The 26,871-nt window shown below is 34.5% G+C and overlaps 1 long non-coding RNA gene across 1 annotated transcript in view; it reads left to right on the forward strand.

Annotated features, from left to right (window-relative positions):
- LOC105853602 overlaps window positions 1–24,619 on the forward strand; it is a 210,935-nt gene extending 186,316 nt beyond the window's left edge. The window contains exon 4 of the long non-coding RNA XR_001145427.1: window positions 23,915–24,619. This is a non-coding gene — a long non-coding RNA (uncharacterized LOC105853602). The remainder of the gene's footprint in view (window positions 1–23,914) is intronic.
- Window positions 24,620–26,871: the final 2,252 nt, after the last annotated feature.

Below are 26,871 nucleotides of genomic sequence, written 5' to 3' on the forward strand. Positions count from 1 at the left end.
TTAATGCAGTGGCTGGGAATAACTTGATAGTACTGAGGCTTTAATTCCTGTGCCACCAGGGAGGCCCTGTATCTTATAGAATATTCATTTGAAAGTGTGTGGGGGTTTTTTGTTTGTTTTTTCGGTAGCATATCGAATACAGCAAACCCAGTGACTTTCAGACTCCAATGTTTCCTATGAGAGATTAACTGTTTCTAGCAAGTCATCTTTCTCTTGGTGTTTTAAAGATTCCCTTTCATTCTTAAGTTTGATTGTAATATGGCATTATGTGTTTATCATTAGAAGTTAAATGAACGCCAATATAAACAATGAAATTTGATTTATTTTTTCCCCTTTGTTAGCCTCATGGAATTTTTGTAATGCATATGTTGATCTGTCTGTTAATGGTCCCATAAATTCCTTAGGCTCCATTCATTCTTTGTTCTGCAACTCAATAATCTCAACACTTAATATTGTCAAGGCTATCAAATTTGTTTTTGAACCACTTTTGAGTACATTTCATAAAGTCCAAGATTCTTCCTAATTCCTTTTCGTAATGTCATTTATTGATATTCTCTTTATTTTTATACATAATATTCCTGCCACATTTTCCTTTAGTTTTTCAAACATGTTTAAGACAATTGTTTCACAATACCTATTACGTCTGATGTCTTAGCTTCCTCGGGTATATTGTCCTGTCAACTGATTGTGTTCCTTTGTATGAACTGTAATGTTTGTTAAAATTACCATTTGAATCCAATAAGGGGTGAGCTGAAAATTGCTGTTTGACTGTTGAAAAGTGTTTTCTGCTGGCCTTCAGCCTAAGGTGAAACCGACAGCATTCTCTGGCTTTTTTTCTGAGAGTGCCCCTCTTCTTGGGTACTACAACGAATTTCTAAATTCTAGTCTATGACTGTTTGTCAATAAAAAAGATATCAATTATTTAAATCTCCTAATTTCATAGATAAAATAAACCAAGACTCAAGGAGGAACAGGATAAATCCTGGGTTTCTATCATTTTTTCTTCAGAGGTATACTGGGAAATGAAATTATTTAGTTCTTATAATTACATGACTTGTCCTCTTTTATATTAAGCTTCATGTCATATAACATGTTAAGATGAAAAGGAACTGCCAATATGTATATCTGCATATTTTTTCCTAAAGAAAGCTTATTTTCAATACACTAAATATTTATAAACATTAAGTCAAATGTAATTTTAAACAGTGATAGTTTGCTGTAACATATTTTTGCCTCCTGGGATTTTTAAAACATTAAAGAGAGTTTGCATTTTTCTACAAGGATATTTTTGAAATCTCTAAAGGACCATATGTATTATGAACTAGAGGTTGCCATGGCAATAATGTATTAAAAACAAACAAACAAAAAAAAAACAGTAACAAGCTATCTGTAATGTATTCACAAAGCCTACATAATTATAAACATATTTTATTTCCATGTTTTTAGTAATTTGGCTATCATTTCCTCCTAAAATTAATTCAACTTTTTATCCTGGGTTATTTTTGTTATTAACATACTAAAATTGGATCTTTGGTAACTGTTCCTGGTTTTATGCTTCTGATTATATGTTCTGTTAGTTGATACAAGTTAAGAAGTTACAAGTAGATGGGAGAATGACAATGAATTTTGTGGAAACTGAAATTAAGCAAAAAGTAAAAAACCATTGTAAAGCTCTTTTACATGAACTGGCATGCTTTTATAATTATTTTCTAATATAATCCCCAATGTAAGGAAATGCATTAGGAGTCATCACCTCATGTATTAGTACTGCCATAGATACTCATGTCTAGGGAAATAGAAACATAGATAGCTATGTTTATTTATTGGTGTAATTCTTAAGCTTCCCCACATAGCATCCAAATGTGCTATCTTATGTGGTACAACAGATGTTTGTATATTATGTACATTAATATTCATATATTACATTAAAATATTATGAATAATCTGCAGAAAAAGTAATGATCAGAATTTTTCAAAAGATCTGTGGCTAACCAGTATGATGAATGTTCTGAGCCAACTCTGATAGTCACAGAGTTATAATATTAACACTCTAGTTTAGATGTGGATCTTGTAATGAATCACTACAGTGGTGACTAACAAGCCCTCATTTTTTCAGATCAACTTATTTGCAGAGTTGACTCTAGTAGATCGCATACTGGTTAAACATCGTGCAGTGTTAATACTAGTATCTATCTGCATAGTCTACTTCTACAAATGTACCTGCTGAAATTTGTTTCTAACAGTGTTTCTGAAAAGTAAAATATCCAGAAATATCAGGTGGTGATAGTCATTGTATCTGAATTTGCATGTTCTAAATGTCCATGATACTACAATACTTAAAATATTAATGTTTAATAGTATGTATCTAATTAAAGAATACCAATCATTCCATCCACTTAAAAAATTAGCACATATCATCATAGCCCATAAACTGAGCTAGAAGATTATACAGAGGAATTCATGTTTTAGTTCATCAAAATGTAATTATCCAAAATTTATACCAAAACCTTCTGAGTTCTGTCTAGGGTATAGAAAGTTGAAGATTACCCTAATAACAAAAATAATCCCAAAAATACAACTTGTGCATCCACATGAGAAGCAGGTCTCAGGAGAGTCCGTAGTTTGAAGTCCTAGCAATGACAGTAGCCTCCAATATAAGAAACACTATGAACCCCTGCTGCAAGGGAAAGAAGCTCAGCTATCATGGCTAATAGGGAAACCATGGAGAGTGCAGAATTAGGAAAACTCTAGAACTTCAGTCACAACAGATGTAAGACTTCACTAGTGTTCCTTCTCAGCCCTCACTGAAACACATGAGAAAGACTGTAAACAGCACAATGCCTCAAAAGTTCAGAGAAAAATGTTTTCAATATAGAATTTCCTATTGAGGGAAGCTCAAATATAATCAGGCAGTGAAGCCATTTTGGACATGAGGGATTGTTTCATTAAAATGGAGGAATATTCCAAGAGAATAGGAGATAACTAGGTAACATAAGATCTGATAAAGGAGAGAAAGACAGGAAGCCACCTGCATATGACCAATAAATTCAGTCAAGAGCAGGAGGGTAGAGTCTCCCTAGGATGCATGGCACCCATCATAACTGATTTTCATGTTTAGAGGAGATTCACAGTCCAAGAATTTGTGAACAGTAATGACAAGTGCATGTAAATAAAACAGTTTAAGTAAGTGCATGTAAATAAAACAGTTTAAGTAATTATTAAATTAATGTAGATATGTTGTAGGAAGCATCTTTAAATTAAATGCAATGTGATTTAGATAAACAGTATTTACATAGATAAGAAACTATAAACACTGAGTAGAATAGCTTAAATCACTGAGTATTGTTTTAGCCTAATGTATTTATTAATCCTGCAGATTTTAGGATGGTGAAGGGGAAGTGTTTGTGAAATAGGGATTATGGTATAAGTGGGATAAATGCCCATCCTCCCCAGTTTAAAAAAAAATCATTGACTGTCTGACACTTATGTATTGAGAAACGTCAGCATAAACAGTAAGAAGAGAAGTCAATACCATGATAGCCAGTCAAAGGATTGAAAGCAATATTCTCTGAAGAGTAGACTTTGTTGTGAAGAGAGGTCAGAAAGCTGATGTTTTTTAGCATTCTAGCATCATCTGGGTTTTTAACAATAGTTTTAGTAACATTAAATTTCAATGAATCAGGCCCTCCCTGGTGGTGCAGCGGGTTAAAACAGTACTAAGAAGCTAAAGCCACTTCAGCATGAGTTCAATCCCACCTGCCCTGGAGGTGACCACATGGCGCAGCAGACCACTCCTGATCCTCCCGCTGCCCCCCTCAGCAGTGTTCTGTTGAGGCCTGTTCTGTTCCCCACTCTGTCTCTGTTGACACCTCTCACTGCCCCTGCATCTCTGGCCTTTACCTCAGTTCTCTATGCATAAATAATCTTAACATTTTTTTTTTTTGCAATGAATCAGTAAGAAAAGTGAGACTTCTTGACACACTGACAAATAACAAGATTATGGGCATGTGGTAGCGCAAAGACAGCATGCTGTCTGCTCAACTCCCAGTACATCATCTACTTTCCATCTTTACTAGCCCTAGTCAAGGAGAAGTTTCAAAACTAACTGAGGACCTAAGTTACTGGATGTTTCACTCATGTAAGTGACACTGAGCACTGGGTTAGTGAATATTTATGTCACATTCTCATGCCATAGACACTCTTGGGAAAGGCTAATGTTAGACTGAACCTTCATCATGAAAGATGGAAAGCCAATTTACAGGCTCCCCAGAGTTTCCAGGAAGTATGAATACAAAACACTCTTAATTGGGTTGGCTTACAATTTGTTTTTCTGTAAGAAATACTCTAAAGTTAGTGCATGTTAAATATTTTCCTACTTGGTTCAACCCAATTAAGCATTTTTTTTTTATGGCATACATAGCTCTCTTAAGGAAAATTTCTACAGATTAGGAGAGATGGACACTTATTTTAAGCAGCAAATTCCCAAATTAAAAACTAGTAATTAAAATTTGTAGACCTCAGCTATTTATTTATTTCTCTATTGTCTGTGCTGCAGAGTGCCAAGAAAACTTTTATTAATACAAATAAGTGTTGTAAATATTACTAGTTTCTCTTCCTGTTTCTTCTCTCTCCATTTATCCATCATCCTGTTTCCCTGTCTTCCTAGTTTTCTTTGAAATTTCAAAATAAACTTTAACTTTTGTAATAGTAGAATCCTTAACTACCAAATAATGCTTGCTACATACTCTTACACGATAAGAAGCTTTAGCAAGCACAATTTGCTTTGAGAGCAAGGATTGAGATTCACTTGCCTAGAATTTACATGAATATTTTGTGTATTTGCTTACATTAGTGTACTAGCTTGTATCATTTTCAGTAAGTAGACTGATAGGCCTCAATTTTTAACAAGTCTAAATCACTACCTTTAAAACCAAAGACATGTAAAAAGTTCAAACTACACACTAATGTAAAGCTCACTGGTAATTGTGGCATAATCACAACTCTAAGAGTTAAAAACAAACAAACTCCCTGGTGGCACAGCACTATGCAGGTAGCCACAGCTGCTTCAGTATGAGTTCCATCCCTGGCAGGGAGGTGACCCACCTAGCATGAAAGACTTCTGTCTCACCTGCTGCTCCCTTCAACAATGTACTTTGTCAATCTGCCTGTTCTGCCTTCCACTCTGTCTCTGGTGATTCCTCTTACTACCCCTGCACCTTTGGCCTGTACCCCAGTACTGTATGCATAAATAAATAAGTAAAAAAAAAACATATAGCCAGAGTAATGTTATAAACAAAAGATCATGATAAAAACTGAAAGAAAACTGATAGTCATTGAATCAAGAATACAGCAGGATAAGAAACAAAGAAAACAGCTCTACAAACCAGTCAGAAAACAGCTAACATACAATAGGAAGTTCGTACCAATGGACAATATAAATGAATTTTCTAATCAAATGACCTAAGAATAGCCAAATGGATTAAAAACAACAACAACCAAGATCCAATAGTATGCTGGTTATAAGTGACTCACTTTATCTTTAAGGGTGTTCAAAGATTGAGAGATTAAAAAAATGTTTCAATTAAAGAGCGAAGAAACTAAGGATGATATGGTAATTATAAAAATATATGCAGTCAATATAGGAATACCTAAATGTATTAAACAATCATTAACGAATCTGAAGGGAGAAATGAAAATAGTAATTTCTGGAGGATTTCAATACACCTTTTTAAGTGAATAGATCATCTGGACAAGTCAATAACATAATGAACTTGAATGACACTTGACACTAAATAGGTCTAGTAACATATAAAACATTCTATCCAGCAGCTGCGAAATACATCTCCTAAATGCTGTGAACGTGCTAATAGACTGGTCACATAATAGGACATAAAGCATCTTGGCAAATTTAAGAAGGTTGAGATCATACCAAATATTTTTTTCTGACCACAATATAGTATGAAATAAATCAGTAATGTGTAATTTCTTCTTAGGACCCCTGGATTCTTCTTTCTTCCCCTCCTTACTCTCCTCTACCCAACTTGAAATGTTTCTTTACTTTTCCATAAAGTCGCACGCCACAATTAAAAGTTGGAATGACATTTTAAGCACATTCCATAGAGGAATTAAGAGAACTAAATAAAACCCCGTAAGGAATTAAATATCAAAGTGCACTTAGGAAAAATAGCATCCTGATAGACCTGTGCAAATAAGCATTTGTATTCCTTTATTTGGAACAGTTCTTTTTTGTATTTACATATTCCTTTGAACTTCAGAAGCTGTTTAGAAAGAAGCTAAATTACACATTCATCTTGTGTTTGTCATTTTTTAAACAAGGATTTATAACCTGCAGCCATCCTTAGGACTCCCTTCTGCCAGGAAATAAGTCTCATATGCTTCTTGGAATTATCACGCTGCTCTTCAAACTAGTAGCAGTGTGATGCTTATTAATGGCAATATCCAAAAAGACTTCCAGTGAGTCATCCTGAACTCAAAGGTAGGATGCCAGTGGGTGGGTGTGCTCAAGAATGTTGAGCACACATGATACAGTGTGCTCCTGACAAGTAAGTTTCTTTGAGGACCTGGTCATTCAGCTTGAGGCCAAGACTGAGTTTTTTAAGCAAGTATTCCCCATGGTGGGACAGGACACCAAGAGAGAAGCAGAAAAACATGCAGCGATTATTGGGTAGCTTTGATGATTTGGCAAACATGCACCAAAGTTTCTGTCCACAGAGTTCTAAAATTCAGCTGGCTTGTTCTTAGGAGTTCAAATAATGTTAATGCTTATCAATGAATTTGTACATTTACATTCACTATGTGAATAAATCTTTAAATATATATAAAGCTAAGCTGGGCCAGCAGTGGAAAACAAAGCATGTACAGTTTGTTTACATAAAATGAATTTTAAAAATCATCTGAAGAAATAGAATGAGATATTGCTGCTTTTACTGTGCAGATCATTTTACACCAAAGTCTCTTAAAGTATGCATTTGGAAATCATAGCGAGGATAATTTAGTAATCTTGAATCAGCTAGATGGCCCCATCTTCTCTATGTAGAAATAACTGCTGTCTTACGTTCGATTTCTCAGTGTTTTCATAGTATTTTGAAATCCGGAGTAGCTTACAATGCATTTGGAAACTAATCTATATGACAGTAGTTACCCACATTAATCATGGAAAATAAAATTGTGTGCATAACCATTTACTTTCATCAAAACTGTTTCTTCAACATTGGTTAGCAAAATCAAAAATCACTTTCTTTAAATTCAGATTTGCTGATACCTATACCTCCAAAGCAAACTTTTACTAATTAAATAACTAAAAATTCAAAACCAGATGTGTCTTGTCTGACAGTTTTTATCAAAGAAAAACTAAAGTAGAACTGATTCATTATTCATTTAGGGGAGCAAAAATTTCCTTATGCTGTTGGAAATCTATTAGTCCATTCCCAAGTTTCTACATGGTTCTCATGGATAAAACATGCAAATTTAAAGATTTTATTTTATTTAAATATCCTGTAATTTTTAATGGTATATAAAAAAGCATTATTTACTTCACAGCCATTATGGGCCTTGCTATCAAAAGGTAAAAATTTAAGTATGGGCTGTAGGGTACCATTTATGTATAGTGAGAGGACAAAAGGTGAAATGTGGAACTATTGCAAAGCTAAAAGGAAACAACAATATTGGTTCTAATGGACTTTTGATTGCCAGTTGCAATGTTCTTGCTTTATACTTTTCTTCCGCAGTAAGTGCTACTTTCTCAATGGGACTCACACACAGCTGTGAGCACTAGCCGAGATGTTATATCCATAATTACTTGACACAAGTTCTGACTAGCAGAATTGAGTTTTGGTTTCTAATATGACTACTGTATGCTAATGATTTAAATTGTACAGAACTGAAGCATAGTTGATTTTATGCTGTTATAAAAACTATTGGTCTTAATTTTATAGAATGTATTATTCTTATATTCTGTAAGGTTTACATGATGAACAGATTTTAAGAAGCAACAATTTATATGTAAGATTTTAAACCAATATATTAGGATATTTCTATAAAGTATAGTCACTCACAGGTTGCTGATTTAGTATGTGGATTGAAGAATTGGAGATTTAATTCTATTTAGAAAAGATTTTGGGTTTAGTCTATTCCTGGCTGGTTTTTTTTTTAATCAATGTTTATAAAATATTTGTATTTTATCCTCATTGTAGAATTTCTTTGAATTAGTATGACTAATTAGAAAAGCCCAGATTTCATTATCTGTCTCCAGAGTAAATTGCCAGAACCATCCCTGGTAATGCATCCTGGGATTTACTAATCCCATTTACAGGAAAGTCTTGCTGACATTATCTAGAAGTTCTTTTGCTCCCACCTAAACACATGTCCCTGGTTAAATCATTTGTAGAAACTGAGAACAGCTGGTCACCAGTCTTTTGAATAATACCTTTCATGTACTTGAATAATCTATTTGTAAAAATACCCCATTGGGCACTCTTACGTGACCCCTGTTATTAAAATAACATTTTTTTTCTATATATACAACAGAAAATACACTTAGGTTAAAATTGCATGGAAGGCTACATTTTTAATGCTTCCCTGAAAGCTTGTTAGTCTTCTAAAAAGTTATTACCTTACAATTTTATTACACAGTTTTGTGGTACAAGGTTTTGCCCTTTGCTCCTCCATTCTTAGCCTTGCATTTCCGGTGATGTGGCTGCAGTCTAGCTCAGAGCTGGGCCCTCAACGACTCCAGTCAGCCATCGAGTTTCATTCATAGCTTGCCCCAAACATCACCACGGCAATGAATGAATGAGAATTACATGATGTAAACAGAGTCAGTTGGAGTTTTTAGAAAGTGTTGTTTCCTACAAGTAGCTACTCTTTTCTGCATAAGAGAGTGAGCAGAGGTAGCAGTTGTTAAATCAATGCAGTCTTCATATCACTTTGTCATCCATCATTATTTAAGGCTTCTTTTCCCGTTCTCTCAAAAATGTCTTATCCTTCCTAAGAGTATAGATTTCTCACTTTTCTCACTTCTCTCTAATGACATTAATTCTGTAACAAATATTTATTTATCCTAGCCAGATTCCTTACTTCTAAGCACTTCTAGCCAAACTATAGCTACGTATTTCTCATAAAGCCAACAGATATTGGCACGAATCCTTACATCATCACTTCTATTAGAGGAGCTGTCTGAAAATGAAGCTGCTAAAAGGGAGTGCAAAATCTAGAGAAATAGCCATGAATCTCTTAATAGACCTAGACTTGGCGACAAGCCTTTCCCTGAACTGCTCTGTTACAGTAGAGCAATGTTTGTATTTTTGTGTATTTGCTTTGGCACATATACATTTTCATTTCTTCAGGTCACTTTCAGGTGACTTTTCTAGAAGTGCAAGGCACTGAAATGCAAGGCACTGATTTCTAAAGTGGTCTAGTTATACTTTTCTTGTTTCAAAACTTGATTGTCCAACACCCACCTAATAAAATGTTTGTAAAAATAAATACTTTTCTAAATGCTAACAGTATTCAGCATTCCTGGGAATGCTTGTTTGCCCTCTTCTAACCACAAAATTCTAAATAATCAATGGCTGTGCAACTTTAATCTCAAATATGCCAATCTTAAATTATTGGATGTGCTCAAGACCTTTATATGATTAGATGTAAATCAGGGGGCAATGAAGTCATTATTCATTTGTACTAATAAGCCTGTTATTCAGGCTTATTTCTCCAGTAAAGGAAAATAAGTGACTAATTTATAGGAAAAGGGTGACTACAGGAATAGAATCCTAAGCACCTGTAACATTGGGGTGCATGATGGCTGTGGACTTTCTTGGCACAAAGCTTCCCAATTTCTCTAGCAGTGACAGGCCTAGACCCCACCTGGGAGGTTATACAATAAGGTAGCTGGGAAGGACAGTTTTCAGAGGAAAGTTTCTAAGCAATCAAAAAACTGGGGTGGGAGGGAGACAACTCTTCCTATTTATTCTCATATACTTTATGAATTTTGAACAGGTGCATGTTTTACCTGTTGCACAGTAAATATTTTAACACTACACACACACGAAATATTGTATGTCAATTATATTAGACTGAGGAAAAATTACCTGCCGCTTGCCATCATTTCTGGAAAATAAATTCTTGAGAATAAGATTTACCTCTTCATATCACTTGGTCATTTACAGCTATTTTAAGGCATATTTTTCTTTATTCTTTCAAAGATATTCTAATATCCTTGAAATTATATTTCCTGTTTTTCTTTATATTCATTGTATAAAAAATCTATCCCAGTCATAGTCCTTTACTCTAAAATCTCTATTCAAATTACATCTCCTTTTTCTTTCATAAATCCTAGAGATGGCTTCACAATCACCCCCACATCATATACATATATACATTTCTTTGCCTTTCTACAATAATGTTTTACAATTCTAAGGCTGCACTCTGCTGATGGATTTGCTGGTCAACATTCATGTGATTGACTTTGACCAATTTCATTCAAATATTATAAAATATGAATCACTCAATATTACCTACCCAATATGGATTATCTTTGGAATTGCAGGTATTAATTTACAATACAGGGGAAAAGCCTAGAAAGCTTTTGGTGTGTTGTCTAAAACTAGGTTTTATGTATGAATCTTGAACTGCAGTGACAATATCATTATTTCATTTACATTCCTGTGGCAAAATCTAGAAGACTAGACTGAAAAAGTATTGGAAATGAAGGCATCTGGGGACAGGTTGTGGTTAGATTTAGAATTGTTTGAGAGATTGCTGCATCCCGATGTTGCATAATGAGAATCATGATGTTATGCTTGAATCTTAAGCAGTAAGCTCTTAAATAAGTAGGGCATATTTCCGACAGGAAATTATTCCATCTCAAAGTCTTATCCTTTACAAAAGATTCTTTTTGTCCTGAAAATGCAGTCACTGAAGAAAGCAAGGTATCAGGGTAAAGAAGGCATTTAAGTAGGATGCTTAACTTGCTTGATCGTAACCTTGGTGTGTTTGTGAAAACAGAGATTTACCAGGCATCCCACGTGTGTACTATGATCAAGTTGGTTTTGGAAATATTGTATTACACTGGGGAATCACAATAAGACCAGCTAGATGGGACCTACCTGCCTTCGATGTTTTATTTATAAATGTGAGGTCTGCTTTTTAGATTCCCCTATCCCATGTCTGTAGCTCAATTGTAAAAATCAAGATGAAATCTCATTGCATCCTATGTACCTTTAGTGATTGTTATTTCTCATAGATGAGAAAATCTAAGATACCAAATGCTACTTTTATATAGGTAACAAATTAAACTGTTGTACTAGACAAATGCATTCTTGGATGAAACATGAAAATAGTCATGGAGGTTTCTTTGAACAACGTGAAATGTCTAAAAAATTTATTAGCTACCCAGTCTTACAATGTAATTAACCTTAATGTGCATTATTACGGCACTCTCTGAACTAACTTTTACTAAATGGAATGCTCTAATTCCACTCCAAAGGCATTTTCAAAATAAGATCTCAGCAGTTTATACTGAATCAAAGGTTGAAGTCTTGAATTTTACAATGATCCACTATTATAAGAGAAAAAAAGTATGTGATTCAAGAAGGAATTAGCTCAGCTAATTTATGTTAATAGGTTGTAGTTCAAAGCTGTAAGCCATCTGTAAGTTTAATCAATTCAGAATAATTTTAAGTATTTTTATTTAACTCGTGTAACAGCCTTTTGCTGCATGCTTTCTATTAGATTTACTCTTCAGTCTCTCTGTACAGTTAAAGAGACAGGTATCACCTAAAAGGCAATGCCTTTCATCCTCTCCAAGAATCCTTCTCTATTCAGATACATAAACATGCAAATCTAGGTAGCTATCCTTTCATCAACACACCTCGATGACAGCATTTATCATTAGGGGGACAAGATATCAAGTAATAATTTTCTGCAATGTTTGTTATTTTCCTAAAGTGCAGATACAGATTGGAAATTGAAATCACAATCTTTGGTGTTTCATACTTTCCTCTCTGTGAGGTGGCATGGAAGGGAACAGGACACCCCTTTTAGCTTTCACCAGCTTTGAGAAGTGCACAGCCTGGATTGTTTAAAGCAATTGCTGGTGAAATTGCATTTTTCCAGATATCTCTACTCCAGTAAGCCTTCCCATTTCTGACCCAAACTCCTGCTTACCAGAATGTGCTGTTTTTGATAATTTTCACCTAATCTAATGAAATTGCCAGTATTCTCAGTAAAACTTCAAAGATAACTTTTTTCTCTTCTACGTACTTATCTGCCTAGAATTATGAAGTAAAATGAGTGTGTGCAAGTAAATTTGAAGGTCTCAGGTACATATGCAATGTCAAATTTCCATTGGATGAGTAAACTGTATTTGTCGATTATATAATGAAGTGATCTTAACAAGAAAACCCACCAGACTCACTTTCTTCACCTACACTTTGTGAAAGTGCCTGATAGATGCTGTATTAGGTGTGAGGCAATAAGTTGAAAAGAAAATAGCACTGCAAACTCCATAGATGAGAGTCAGATATATAAGTATGAGACAGAGACAACAGAACAGAAAGATTATCCATCAAATGTAAAGTGTCTAATTCATAGAAAACATCAATAAACTTCCAGAGGTCCAGTTTTATAACCTATGCTCATCTTAACTTTCTAATTTCTTCTCCAAGTTTACTCTAGCTGTCACAGTGCCCACTCAATTATGACCCCTGACAGCCTTTAGTCAGATTTGTTATTATATGCAAAAATGAGACATAATGGGTTCATGATCTTGGTAGTTATCAAGTAAAATCAGCTTGTCTTTGACATTTTGCTATCCACCTGCCTTCTTTGAGTCATTTTCTACAAGCCTGGGTTTCCAGAACAATACACAAACTATCTGCACACAGCCGCTAGGGGAAAACAGTGTTCAGAAAACAATTCAAAGACTCATTGAGTCAAGACTTCTTAAAGTCATTTGTTTTAGAGAATAGGGGTAAGATTATTGCTCCCTGATTTTGCAGTATTGACTAGAAAGTTGCATATAGACCTATATAGCACAACAAGAATGTCCTGCTAACAGCTCTCTACCCTCAAACACACACAGAGACAGAAAAAACATCAAATTTCAGTTTTTGAATATATCAGATCTGACCCAGTTATTAAACCAATTCTGAATAGTCAATATCCTCAAATTTTAGCTAGATCTCAAAACTTGCTCAGATTCAGGGGACAGATTATGTACAACCCTCAGTTTTGCTAATTAATGGGTAGGGACTTTGCAAATAAGTAATCCAATGTGGGTTTTGATTTTTACCTGTATGAACAGTCCCATCTAACTTCTATTCTATGACATATAGTTAAACATTTTGAACAATACCTAAAGTTTTGTTACAAAGAGACTAACTGCCAAAGATCCCGTGGATTGCCCAAGTATCTTTCACTAGCAAGAAATGGATGACAGAGATGCAGTCTTTTGCAGGCCATTGTCACTGCCTTTTATTTCATCAAGGCTATTACTGATTTTACTTTGCATCATTATTATGACAGTTATATGAATAAAAAACTATAATAAAATCATTCGAGAAGGGAATAAATCTGTCATCAAACCATTCCAGATGCTGATGATCAAGTTTCTAATGTTAAATGTGCAACCAAACCAAACCAAATAAAATTTTACCTCAGCATTCTTAAAATACTATCTGAAGGACAGTTTTAGGGAAAACTTAGTCCTATACTGTAAGACTGCCCCTAAGCTTCTGAGGTGGTCCACACACAAAAAGATGAAGCCAGAAAGACAGCTAGCTATAGGACACAAGCGTCTTTCATTATAAACATCTTCACCTTTCCCAGGATTGAGATCAAGTTAGGGGATGATTGTGTTTTCTAATCTGTTATTACAAAACTGTAAAACTTTCAGATATATATAACTACACACCTCTACAAATGTACATACCTCACTACACCCATCACCAAAGGACTAGTTACCATCCACCTCCAGCCAAGGGACTACTTCTTACACAGTCCAGCTCTTGGTTTTTACCATTCCCCAACTATTTATCATTTCATAACTACTTACACAACATTGTATTCTATTGTGTAATGATTAAACAAAGTACAGATTCTGATGACACAAAAGTGGGAGGAAACCACCCTATAGCAAAATATCAAAAATAGACAAACATCTCTACCCAGATTTAGGTTTTTTGAAAAAATTCTTGAAGGATTAAATAACCAGAACTACTGTTGTTTTATAACTTTTAAAGTAATTATAAAACCAGTTTTCTTGTTAACCCTACATCTTCAGAGATTCCTAGTTAAAATAACTTAGTTATTTAACATTATATACACTATCTAAAAGTTAGTTTGGTATATGAATTTACTTAGTTCTTTGAGTGCAGAATTATCACAATATGATTTCTGAAGTGTATACTGTCAAGCAAAAGGATAATTTTTATAAAGATCATTTTTGGAAAAGATGACGACATTATCCTAAGAACTACTCAAGTTGGAAGAGTACTAAAAAAGTTGTGATTTTAGCATGAGGAAGAAGACACTCAGAACCCAAGAAAATCACTGTTCCACATGTGTACACAAACCTTTCAGCATCTACCTGTAGACTAATCCTTCACTGTTCCATATTTTCCTTTAAAAAAAAAATCTATTCTCAAATTAGTAGCCTCTTTGCTGGTCTTTCTATCTTGTCAAATCCAATGATCTCTACTCCCAGTTTTAATGTCCACCTCTCTCAATTTCTGAAATTTAAGCTTTTCCTGTCCTACCCTTCAGTCAAAACCCTTCCTCCTTTGATTTCCTTTGATTTCAAATACCGTTTCTCTACTACACTGTAGTGGAATGTAGATTGCATGGGTCACAAAATGAATCTATTAAAATATTCAATAACAATTTAAGCCTAAGTTCACAACTCCTTAGCCAAAATGTACATGATCAACCCTTTCTTGGAATTCCAAAATTTTTAGATTTTGCAAAGATTATCTGAAGCATACTGTTAATTATGTTACACCATTAGTAGGAGCCCTGTACTGTCCTCTCTCTGAAATATATTCTTTCAGAAACATTCTTTCCTAAGATCAATGTATTACCCAGATTTCTTTCCAGTGGTATACTGTCCTGTTTTAGAAATTAGGGGAGTTGAACACAGCAGAAGAAAAACCACAGTGGTGATGGATCAGTAAGTTCACCATCACTGTGGGCCAGTGGGACCTGAACTGTTAGGATGCCCTGAGGAGTCATCAAGGCTTAATCAAGGTACCCAGGAAGAACTCTTATATTCACTGGTTCCCATTTGTCGTGAGGTAAGGATTACCACAGGGCTGTCCAAGTCTTTGTACTTAGGGCTGTGCTGGAGTGACAGGCTGGGATGTCTGAGAAATTAGTGTCACGTGCTGCAAGAATGAGTGAGGTCAAGCCTGCACCATCAGATGACTGGAATAACTCCTGGGGTGGTTGGCAGGAGGATAGGAAGTGATAGAAAAGCTATTTAGTACAGGAGATACCAAGAGTTGGATTTTTCTAAGGTCTTTACAAGAAGAGATGGAAGTATTTCTAGAGATTTACATTGATTCCTCATTGAGATCTGGAATAAGAGTTTTGAAAACTGATTTCTCCTCCATGACAGTACAATTTTATTCTAATATTTGAGCATTCTGAAATAAGACCATAAGATCGCAAGGCTGAGTTTTTAATATTACTGAACTCACTAGGATACAAATAAACTAGGTTACTAGGTGGAATACAAGCTATTTGCTAATGAGATAGATTAGAATATTTCATAATTTTAGTAGTGATTTCCAACAAGCTAACCATTATTATATATGAAAGAAATCTTGGTTTGCCCATGCCAACATTTTAATAAGTTTATTTAGAATAAAAGAATTCATTGAATACATTAAGACTGAGCCAATTTACTTCTATTGACAAGGGAAATAAAGCTAAAAAGCAAAAGTTCATGTTCCTTCAACTAGTGAAATACCAAGCTGAAATGATAAACTACAAGGGAAACTTTTCATATTGACCGTGGTCTGAAAAGTGGCAGATAAACTTCAATGTAGATAAGAAACTTCAAAAAATCACTTAATAAAATTAAACAGAAAACAGGTTACCCCACTTCTAGTTACAACTTAGGAAAGACAGTTTTAGGAACCATTAGATTACTTTTGGGTACTACTAAGACAATTTACTATTGTAGAGAGATTAAGATGACACTGCAGGTAACTGAATTATTTTTCTCAATCCTACATAGTTAAGAAACCAGGATGTTTTCAAGAAAAAAAATAATTTGAATTCTGGTAATCCTCACACTTAAAAAAAAAAACTGTTCAAGACCTATAGACATATATATGGTTTCACTCATAGCAGGAAAGTAAGGTATTAGGGGGGAAAAAGGTGATTGTAGTAAAGTAAAAATGAAGATTAACTAACTATAAACCAGAGACATTTTATAAGGACAGGGTCAAACTGGGGCAGGACAACACATGGGACTATGGTGAAGGAACATGGGTGAATTGGTGGTGGGAAGTCCATGGGGATTACAACAGAGATGAAAAATGCACCACATGAAGAAAGATGTAAAATATATAGGTAAGACCCATAGAAAAAGGTGTGGGAGGGGTGCGAAGGGAAGTGGATAAGAAATGCTATACAATGTCAATTCTGATTAGAATGTTTTACTTAAAGATAAAATGAATAAAGAAAACATAATATTGATCTTTAGAATTTGAAAAGAAATAAATATTGAGCTAGAATTTGAAAGGAAAAAAAAACAGTATTGAGAGTCCCTTCAGACGAACTATAAGTGATATAAAAGTATGTAACAAGTAGTAAGGCTAAAAATATGCCACAGGATGGTTTCTGATAAGTTTTAAGTAGTGAATCAGAAAATATATTCAATCATGGATCAGACAATTGATATTTAGCGTACAGTTGATTAAAAAATAATTCGCCATCCAGATATAATGTGCAGATGGGTGACATCACGCCTGTGTATCTGTACTTTTGTGTGTATGTATTTGCATGAAAAGGTAGGCTACTAAAGCCATCAGGAAGATTTGGCAACTGAATGAATCTCAAGAATCTCAAGAATTTAGAAGCCAAAGGAGCACAGAAAGTTTCAGAGACAGTTTGGTGAAGGAGAGGGTAACACCAGGAAATTGCCAGTTGCAACAGCACTAAGTCCAGGTATGAAGAATAAGAGATGAGACTGGCACAATAAACAGGCACCTGGTTTACTGTGTTACAAATCTCTATTTTTAATGTGGAATGAAGGATTTTTAAAGATCACTGGGTGATCAGATGAAGTAGGAATATGTAAAAATTTAAACCTCTCCTTATTGAGTTAAAATCAGTAATAGATGGATTCACTGAAATGAATCAAATAAGTGATAAGAGAAAAATATCAGAAATATACAGAACAGATTCATTTCACAAATTTTAAAGAATTTTGAAATGTTAACTAGGATTAAACACTGACAATTGAGAGGAGACTACTTCCCATGAAATGCAATGCCTTTAAGTGACTGGTAAGGACAATGTAGAAAACTCATTAAAATTCTAAGGTTTTGGGGTCAGGACTTCAAGGAGGAGTAGGCAGTGAAATAGGTGGTCCCCATTGGGATCTCCATTTACTCAAGTAAAGAAACATTAACTTCATGCCCCACCATGCTTTTTTTTTTTCCTTGTACAAAGTTTATTAACAGTAGCAAAATTTTGTTCTGAAGTTAAATAGAAGAAAGTCACCTAAGTTCTAAAGGTTGTAATAGATGGAAAAGTGGTGGAGGATAATCTCTAGCAATAGCAGAGACGTCGCTTGAAGAAGGAAATATGTTTGGCCCTATTTAGTCAAATTTAGGGACTAATTTTTAACTAGAATCACAAACAAAAGCTAGAAAACTTAGAAATTCTTTAATGGAGAATATGCTTCTGATATATAATTCAAACTGCATCCTCATGCACAGGTTTAAATAAATATGAGCATAAATATTATGAAGTAAAATTTCCTATATGCAGTGGTAAATTTTCTTTTAATTTATGTATCACCTGCTCTTCTCCAACCAATCTCACTCTGATTTTACCAAGGTGAAAGAGGTGTTCACCACCATACCATCCCCTGTGCATTCCCAGCTGAGGCTCCATGGTGTTAGCATTTTAGTAATGTCCCAGGGGTAAGAGGAAATTAATCATAGCCACATAGAAAAGATCATCCAAAGATGAAAAGTAAATGGGAAATGAAACAAAGAAATAAAATAATTTTTAAAAAGAGCTAATGTAGAATATACTTAGATGCTCATAGCTTGAAAAGACTCAACAAAAGTTATGCAGTGTCAAAAGCACTATCAGATGAAGTTGAAGGGGCAGGACTAAGGATTTTAGGAGGCAAATAATGACATATTACATTATTAAAGGACATTGGGAAAAAGCAGACATTGGAATCAATAGTTAGAAACTATCTGATATAGAGAGTAAGGTTGAAAATTTCCTACAGTGTATTGAAAATGGTTAAAACAAAACACTTTTAGGAAAAACTGGTTACACACTTGTTACCATGTTGAGTCACCATGATCGCCATTGATCTTAAATAAAAGTTAAAAAGAGACAATAGGATAGAGATTGGTTTTAAAGATAACAAATTAAGGGTCTGAATCTGTATGATAAGATGGTTCACTGTACACATGATATTACTGAAAATTAACATTAATAAATATGTTAGTAGTTAAAAAATCTCAAAGTTAATGGGAAAAAATCCTACTTAAATAGCAATATAATTTACTCCCAAAGGAAAAAAAAAACATAGGCCAGTTTCACAACTTTAAAATTGCCAGAAAGGGTAACAGTAATGTTCAGAGGATAGGAACAATAAGAGACTGAAACTTTTATCTATCTAGCCAGACTGATGTTCAGTGTTCCTGTGCAGATTTATACATTCTAGAAATTCTTTATGATCATGTGCTCGACCTAATGGAATGATATGGAATGATACAGGAAAATGGGATCGGAAGATGGCAATAAGCTCACATCTCACCCTTGCTCAACCACTGATTCGTCAATAAAGCAAGGGCTAAGGACAGGATTTTCAAGTGGAGGGAGATTGGTTTTATGGAGCTTGATCTTTCTTCCACCTACTCATGTTCTTTATAGTATTGAAATTAAGATGTCCCCACCAGAAGGGTACTCTGTGTGGCTCACATTTAAGGACGTGTGTCATCTATGTTACTAGCAGCATCATTTGTTAACAAGCTCACATTACATTTGAGAGTACAACCATTCTCTATTCTTTTCTCTTCAATACCAACTAGTGTTATTCAGATGAGAGTAACAGAAAAAGAAATATTTTTTCTTTGCCTATTTCCCTCTTTCCTTCCTCTTCCAAAGACTTCTCAACAAGGTAACTTTCTGCAAAAATCTCCCTGTTAATGAATATAGTGTAAAATAATTGACTTTTGCATCTGAGTCTTAAATTCAGCATCACTTAAAAATTTTAAATCAAATTGTTAACCGTTAATATTAACAATAAAACCAAAAATTCATATTTATAGAAGCATGATGATGGATAACTGTATTTTGAGGCACCAAAATATATCACTAGTTTTCTTAGGTAGAATAACTAATGGGCTTTTAATACTCGTAATCTTTGCTCTGAACAATTCCAATATGTGTAAATTTTAGTTGCCATAGCTTAATTAAATAACACAAATTCCTTAAAATTGTGGGTTAAATTTCTATTACCATAGTATGGTAGTTATAAGTATCTAAAGTGCAAATTTGCTGCTGTACTTCTATCTACAGATTACTCTATAAATAATATAACCTGAAAGTGATCAACCACATTTCTCTCCAAGTATGTTGTTTACTGGACAACGCATGTTGTTACCTGGTTCACACCCAGATAAGCAAAGCATGTAGTTTGTCTATTTTCCATCTCTCAGTGATAAACCCATGTGACAGTTTTCTAGAATGCATCATTGAAACATGGAATTTGTCAACAAAGCTAAAAATGAAGCAAAGAAAAAGTGATAATACAGGAAGCAAAATTTATTGCCTGGGAATGCATCAGAAGTAAATGGAGTTATAAAAGAGAGCTAGCAATAGAAATGTTATCTGAGGCCATTTGAGACACTCTAGATATGCAGCCAGAGAAACTTAGTGAGGATGAATAAGCAGAGTGATTTGAACAAAAAATGATATACAAGAGAAAAATTCTATCTGCAAAAACATTAACCTTCAAAAAATTCCTCTAGCTATTTCATGAAACTGAATGTGCAATATAAAGAAAAAATAAAGGAAGAGATTAAATGAGACCAAAACAAACCCTAGAAATCTGCCTGCAGAATTGAGAAGGGAAACTGGGGCTAAGGAGCATAGAGACAGTGGTTCCACCAGCTGTGGTGGGGGATTATGGGTTCTCTGGTGCTGGAGGTAGCATGGTAATTAATACACATTGGGAAAAGTTTCACCCAATATTCCTAAATCATTTGTAGTCTTCTAAACCCATGTTACCGCAATTTAAAAAAATAGTCAAAACAAACAAATAAATGTTAGAAATTGATCTACCTTTACAAAGGGATTTTTGATATATCAAGACAGATGTCTTCATATAAAACACTAACTCTGAATGTTTGTTTTAAATAAGAGTACTAAATATCAGAGTTACTATTTTATCCTTGTCTTATATATAACAGATTCTGACTTAATGTTTTTTTAATATTGAGATCACTTTTCAGTTTTAGCTTGTTTCATCATTTTTATAGTATCTTGCTAATAAATAAAAGTGTAAGGTTACAAAATGAATTTACAAAAATCAGTTGCTATATGCAAACAACAAAGTAGGAGAGAAAGAAATTAAGAAAACAATTGTATTTTCAGTAACATGAAAAATAATTATATACTTTCAGTATATGTAAAAGAAGTAAAACACCTAACAATGGAAATTTTTACAACATTGTTAAAAGAAATATCAATGTTAAAATGTCCAAGTGTCCTGTTAAAATGTCCATCTTCCATCTTAGCGAAAGCAATATACACTTAACGCATTTCTTATCAGAGTTCCTATGGCATCATTCGAAGAAATAGAACCATCACCACAGAAGTTCTTAGTGAGCCACCAAAACTCCAGAGCAATCATGACAAAAAGAAAGCTGGTGGAAACACTTTCCCTAGACATCAATCTATATCATAAAGCAGTAGTAATCAAAATTACTTTTTGGAATCAAATTAGAACACACAGACCAGGGGTACAGACCCAAAATCTGAGAAATAAATTGACGTTTATTTGGATAGTTTATAACAAGGGAAACTACAGTGTGTATTGAAGAAGCCTCCTATAAATGGTGCTGGAAAACTGGACAATTGCGTGCAAAAGAATAAAACTAGACTAGATAAAAACGGGTAAAACACTTCAAAGCACTGACTTCAGTGACATCTTTGTCGATTTGCCTACAATAGCAAAAGAAACAAAAGGGAATAAGAAAATGGGACCACACCAAACTGAAAACTTATATAGACTAAAAGAATCATCATTACAACAAAAAGATACCGTACTGAATGGGAGAACATATTTGCACATCATATATTTGATAGAGAGTTGATATCCTAGTTCTACAAAGAACTCATACAACTCAACTAAGAAAAAACCTAATCAAAAAGTAGGCTAAATAAACTTCAAGTAAGACATACAGGTGGCAAACAAACATGAAAATATGCTCATCATCACTTATAATTAGGGAAATGTAAATCAAAACCACAGTGAGATACCAATTCACACCTGTAAAAATGGACCAGCTAGAAAAGATCAGAAACAGCAAGTGATGTGGAGTAAAGGAGTCATGGCTCTATGGAAAACAGAATGGAAGTTTCTCAAAATATTAAAACTATGTCTACCATATTATCCAGCAGTTTCACTCCGGGGTATCTACCCATTGCAAAGACACTAATTCAAAGGGACATATGCACTCCTGCGTACAAAGCAGCAATATTTAATTTTTCAAGGTGCAGAAAAACTTAAATGTCCTAGGACAGAGGAGTGAAATCAGGAAGGTGTGGAATATACTACATAACAATAAAAAATAAGATGAACTCTTGACATTTGTGGTAACTTGGAGCTGTAGGGGATTATGCCAAAAGAAATAAGCCAGAAGAGAAAGACAAAAACCAGATGGTTTGCTCAGATGTAGAACATAGAGACAACAGTCAAACAACACAAGCCAAAACAAAGCCTAGAAGTCTAACTGTGCAAGTGGGGCTACCAGAGGGAAGGGGACGGGAACAAAGAGTGGGGTGGGCACCATAGATGACCATGGAGGACTATGGGTACCTTGGTGATGGGTATGGCAACGTAAATCTACCTTTACCAACGTAAATCATCCTTTACCTCTCAGTCATACAGTATTGTAAACCTTATTACCTCAAAAAAAATAAAGTCCATTACCTCAAAAAAAAATAAAGTCCATTCCTATTTCCAAAAGTTTAATATATTTGTTAATTTAATATATTAATATTAATTTTGTAGTAATACAGTTGATTTTTTTCACAATGAGATTATAATATAAAGTACACACTAAATATTATGTCAAAATTTTTATATGCTTTATGTCTAATTTAGCCATTCAAGTAAAAATTTTGGGTGGTGATAGGGTGAGCAGGAAATGTTTTCACATAGGCCTTTATTTATTTTTAAACATCTTGTGCCATTTAAAAAGTCATTATCTAATTTTCGGGGTTTACATGTGCCTAAATATCTATATATTCAATATGCTCTAAACATGACTAAATTCTGTAATTATTCATACACACTTTTACGAAAGATTGTATCCCCATACCAAAGAGCAAGGAGTCAGGGTCAACTGAAACCCAAAGACCCAAAATGCAAAACAGTGTTCAAGTGCCACTCACTTCCTAGATCATTCAGTTAGTTTTACTCTTTTAGAAAAAAAATGTTCACGCAAAAACTTTTTTTAATTAAAAAAAAATGACTCCTTACTTTCTTGGGCTTCTCTATTTATTGAAAACAACTTTATGATCGCAAACATTTGTTTAGCAGATTCTAATGAAAACCTTTATAAGCTAAAGCCGTTCATGTAAGCTGCTAAGATATGGATGAAGATGTGACCCAAATGCAGATAACATACACTCTGAGCTCAGAAGCTCACCATCTCTGTCTAGCATTTTCCAGCCCTCTCCCATTCCTACCAGGTTGTTCATGTCATGTCCTGTTCCAGGCTCGAAAGGGCTCAAAGCTGACCTCACTGAATGTCCTTGCAAAGAGTGGTTTGCAATTACATTTTAACCATTAGACACAGTGCCCAGAAGATAGAGTGGAATATTTCCCCCGCCACTCCTGACTCCCTAATGTAGCCTGGCTTCAGCAGTAATTGCTGATTCCTATGATAGAAGATGCTCTAAGATGGTCCTTAGTGAGCTCTCATTAGGTTCTGATTTAGATAATGCCTTTTTCCTAGTCTGTTCAGGCCTGGGGGCAGCAAAGGCTTCCTACTACTGTCATCCCCTAGGTGCTTCAATATCCCTTTTTAGATCCAGTAATTCCATTTACACCTCTGTAAATAGTCCCTTTATTAAATTAGCTTTAAAATCCCTCTTGTTTCCTGCCAAACTGCTTAATAAAAGAACAAGTGTTACGAGAATTTAAATAAAGAGGCTCTTGATCCATTTAGGCCAGGTTCATGAACACATTTAAACCTGATCTTTCAGGGGTCAATAATTGGCACGTTAAAGGATGCATACTCTGTCTACACCTCCCATTCATGCTTGCTTTTGGACTTCTTTTCCACTGCTTGAAGACCCTTTAACAAAATATGGGCATTTTAAATCAGTAAAAGTCCTGGTTGACAAATATTCCACACCAATTCTTGATAATTCTAAATTTGTTCCCTGATTTTTGTTCTCTTTGCAGACCCATCTGAACACATTCTGGGGAAAGCGGGGCTGTCTCTACCTCAAACCATGTGAAAAGAATGGGTTGTCAAGACAAGAGCTAAGCAGAACCTAATCTCCACCCGTCTGACAGCTTCCCCAAACAATTTACTGCCACCACTAGAAACCATTCTTCATGCCCATAATAAAGGTTTGCCAACCATCCAAGAAGAAAATCAATTACCAAACATGCCATGCCATGAGGAACAAATGCAGGGTCTAAATGCCACCGCCTTATGAACAAGTCACATCTAAAGGGGCATTTAGATCAACTATGTTGGGAACATATGGAAATTTTCTACTTTCTGGAAAGTCAGCAGAGATTTGAAAGTTTACAGGGAATTTCCCAAGTGGTCACAGTCAATGGACCCTGCTTGACTTTAGGGAAATATTCCTTTATAAAATTTATGGTAAAAGATTTTGCTGTAGACATTCCCCAATGGCCTAACATTAATCAAATCTCTTTTCTCCATAACCAAGTATGAACAGGATCTCTAAACAAGGAAGGTGTGTAATTGGATTCTCTATTTCATTGTCTAGGACTAGAGCCTTGGAGTAGAATGGTTGCTAGAGTCACAGAGCAACAGTCTAGCAAGTTAAAAATAACCATATTTTATTTTTGGTTAGGGATGTCTTGATTAACATCTATTTGATCATCATGGAGGCTTAAAAAAAAATGTTAACCCTGGAAAAAAGCCCTACTTAATAACAATGGAAAGATTTTTTTAATAAATATTTTTGGTTAAAAGTGTTAAAGAATAAAAAAACTCTTGTTAATGATATCTTTCTGTCAAGAAGACTACTAACTCACTTTTTGTTGTGTATTAAAATTGTAACTATTATGAAAAGTAAATCATGCAAATTTCTGCTACTGGATAAAAATATTTACCAGAATTAGAATTAATATATTTATAAAACCATTATTCATCCAAATTTTCCCAAATGAATTTAAATCTAGAACCATAATACTTAAAGTCTGAGATCTAAAAGAAACTGTTTTTGATAAGGAATATCAATCATTTCTATTTGCAAATTTAAGCATAGTTTGCAATGTATTTATACAAAAAAGTTCCCTTAAATTTCTTAGGTTTGTATTAAAAAAAAAAACAAACAGTAAGCATACATCATGAATTGTAATAGGGCCATGAGATGTATTAGAATGTCCTGCTTTATTTCAGTGGAGAAGCAGGAAAGAAAGCAACTTCTTTATATCACAGAAGAATAACTTAAACAGGGATCAATAATTAGTTTCTTTGTCACATGTAGAGAAAAGAGAATTAAATTAAGCCATTAGAAAATGTCTTCTATTTTCACAGAGGTTAATCATTGGTAATATTATCATTGTATACTTTAAAATCACATGACAGTGTTCTTTAATCCACATTTGTCACTGAATACTACTAAATAAATAGCAGCAGTACTGGCTATAATCATGGTATTTGTTTTAATTGCACTAAGCATGTGAAAATATGTCTTTTCCTCTTTCCTGATGAGAAAGCGTTTTCTACATTTTGTGGAATTAATAGGATCAGTGGGACTAAAAACTGTCCCATTCCTTCCTCTGGAAAAGCATCACTCTCTATATGGATCTATAACTCTATAGCACACATGCAAATGTGTTCTCTGACCTGGTCTAAAATGAACTAGCTATGCAGTTGGGTTAGGAAGAACTTCCTGTGGGTCATTTCATTCCAGGAATAATCCATGTCAATGGATAGCTGAAGAGAGAAAATACTATGTTGATTCAAGTATTGTGTGAAACAAGGTGACCTGCTTCTACTACAGAAAGAAAAATATTCTATAGCTTTGAAAATACTTTTATACTGCTGAAATGAAAAATCTAGAGAAATTAAGCAAATACATGAACAAAACTGCTAGGACAACCAATGTTTCTAACTCCAGACTCTTTAAACCACTGAGACTCGTCTATTTGTCCTTACAGACTACCAGGAGGAGGATCACAGGTGTGAGCCCAGAAGGACAGAAGGATAAGAAACAAAGGGAACGTGGTACTGAGAGAATGATTTAAAATAGTATCCCAGATACAATGTGCAGTGAGGCAATGCAGGAGAATTAAAACATTTGACTTTTAAAATTTCCGATTCTTTGTATGCACTAACGTAGAGTCCCAGTGTGCTCAACTAATGAGTATTTTTGTCCCCTCCAATTGGAAAGCTCATAAAATCCCTCTCATAGTAGCTCTCATTAATATATCTATAAAACATACTGTAGTGGCCCCTGCAATGGGGCTCATTTAACTGACCCTCTTTATGAGATTTATGGTGTAAGAGTCACACCCAATTCCAGCTGATTAAGGAAGTTTTATAGAAGCAGAACTAGAAGAAAATGGAACTATCCGAACTGTGCCTATAAATATGCTGTGCAGCGACAAGCCTTTCAAAAGTGTTTATTAAATGAAAAATGTTTTTTTCACCCTGACTGCTGTATTTCATCGGACACCCCAGAGGCCTCTGTCAATACCCTTTCACATGTATAATTGTCACGAGGGAGGCACTTGAACCAGCAAAGGCACCTTAGCCTCAATCATTCTTCATCCTTAGAACTTTGTGGGAAACCATGAATCAATAATATATTTGCACTAGAAGAATGGGTTTTACTAGTGATAATCACCTTAATCTTTAGCTGCTTACGGCAGCAAAGAGAAAGTAACAAGGTTTACAAGGTCCATGACCCATTCACTGGTGGGCCAACTGTATGGATGATTGATTATGGCCCAATTATTTCTCCTCTTCCAAAACCAGTCAAAATAAGTAGCCCTTACTCTAAAATGACTGTTTGTGAGGCTCTTTTGGTCTTTTCAGAAGTCACATAAAGAGAACTGTACTGTGTTTTATACTGTAAAAATTCGAGGTTTTAAAATTTTCAATTAGTGAAATATTTGAATATAATCAAAATCTGTAGAGAGCTATGAGCTAT

This window comes from Condylura cristata, unplaced genomic scaffold (genome assembly GCF_000260355.1).
Source record: "Condylura cristata isolate star-nosed mole 26May11 unplaced genomic scaffold, ConCri1.0 scaffold00014, whole genome shotgun sequence".
In the NCBI taxonomy this organism is placed as follows: Eukaryota; Metazoa; Chordata; class Mammalia; order Eulipotyphla; family Talpidae; genus Condylura; species Condylura cristata.